We start from the raw sequence: 1,559 nt of genomic DNA, 5'->3' as shown, positions 1-1,559 counted from the left end.
ACAGTATATATATATATATATATATATATATATATATATATGAAGAGTTCATTTGAAAAAACTGATAAACAAACAAAGTTGTTGAAAAACAAAGTGATGAGCCATGATTCAGCTTTGCTTGCAAAGACTGAGATGCTCCTTTTATACCCAAACATGATACCTTGACCTATTACCAGTTCACCTGCTTACTGTGAACTGTTCCAAAACAGATTAACGTGGATATTCTATAACCTTTTCATTTTGCCTCTGTCCCAACTTTTTGGAACGTGTTGCAGCCGTCAAAAACAAAATTTGTTCATATTTACAAAATACATTTATGTGGTCAGTGAAAACTTTGGAAATATTTTCTTTGTACTTTTGTCTATTAAATACAAGTTAAAGAGAATGAACAAATCACAGATTCTTGATTTTATTGCATTTTTCTAAACGTCCCAACTTCTCAGGAATTGGGGTTGTAGTTCAGTTGTTTGTTACAATATGCTTGATTTATGCTTTATTTTGGTCTGCGAAAAAAATGTCAGAACTTTATTTATATTTTCAATTACATTACAGATGGATACAGATGATGACAGGGTTTCTGTCTTTGAATGATCAGCATGAAGGAATGTAACTCCTGTAAGTCCTGTGACATCATGTTACTATTATAATTTTATTTAAATTAGTACTATATTTTCCATTGGGAGAACAGTTGCATGAAAAATGACTGGAATCATAAACTCCTAGTTTCCGTACTGACACATTTTTTTATGACAATTCTGTACAATAGCGTTACATGTAATATCTGGGTTGTGTGTAGTACTAGTGACATTGAACTTTTTTTGTCAGCCAATTTATAAGGATAAGCTCCATGCCCTTCAAAATGGCTGTAATGTAAAAATATCACTTCATTCTGAAATAATTTCAAGGCTACAGTACGTCTGCACACAAGTGTGGGTTTCGGCTGTGTGTGACTGATGCTTTGTGCCTATTACAGTTCTGAGAAGATTACAAGTTAGTTATGGTCTACTGTTATAGCACCAAGGGCATGTACTGTGGCAGGACCAAATCCTTTTCCTAAGTCTTTTCCACTCCACAGAGATTATTTTCCTTTTTTAAGGAAACGTCCTTGTGCTTATGCAGGAAATCTGCTGTAAATGTTTTTAGATGCGGATGCAGAACAGATGCGGGTGAGAGCTTTAAATATTCCATTAGCATAATGATAGAACAGCATATGAATTCTGTGTATGTGCTATATGATCCTGTTCCCTTTAAGATGCATAAGGCATGTTGGAAATGAAAGCCATTTCAATGCTAATGTGACGCAACGTCTGGTGCCGAGGGTGAAATGCCATCTGTATGGCTGCATCAATATGCCTCTTCGTTTCAGCCTTGATGAAAGGACGAAAATTCTTATATCGAGGGTCCATCTGTTCAATCAGAGCAATTAGTTTATCTAAACTGACGTCACCTATCTGAGTTTGACCTGGGCTGATTAGATCTGGGAGGTCGGGAAGGTTGATGAAGCAGCGAGATACACACAGAGAAAGACATAAGCTTCATACATTAGCCTTGAAGAGCAT

This window comes from Sinocyclocheilus anshuiensis, unplaced genomic scaffold, assembly GCF_001515605.1.
Source record: "Sinocyclocheilus anshuiensis isolate Anshui unplaced genomic scaffold, SAMN03320099.WGS_v1.1 scaffold984, whole genome shotgun sequence".
NCBI lineage: Eukaryota > Metazoa > Chordata > Actinopteri > Cypriniformes > Cyprinidae > Sinocyclocheilus > Sinocyclocheilus anshuiensis.
The sequence above is the reverse complement of the archived record's forward strand: the minus strand, read 5'-3'. Positions refer to the sequence as shown.